Here is a 250-nt window from a genome sequence, read left to right on the forward strand (position 1 = left end):
CCCCGCCGCGGCCGGGGCGATGCTGGCCGCCCTTACGGAGGCCTCTCGCGCTGTCCGCCCCGTGAGGCCTCTCTGGGGCTGCCGGCTCAGCCCGCTCCCTGCGGCCTGACACCCTGTTTTGTTTCCTTCCTCAGGGGAGACCTGCGGCCCAGGGCGCGGAGCGGAGCGTCCCCTTCCAGCCCGTGGTGCGGGAGGCTGGAAGTTCGGTGGAAGCGGTGGCGCGCCCGTACCGCAACAGTTACGGAGGGGA

The sequence above is a fragment of the Merops nubicus genome, unplaced genomic scaffold (assembly GCF_000691845.1).
Source record: "Merops nubicus isolate BGI_N331 unplaced genomic scaffold, ASM69184v1 scaffold47983, whole genome shotgun sequence".
Taxonomy (NCBI): Eukaryota; Metazoa; Chordata; class Aves; order Coraciiformes; family Meropidae; genus Merops; species Merops nubicus.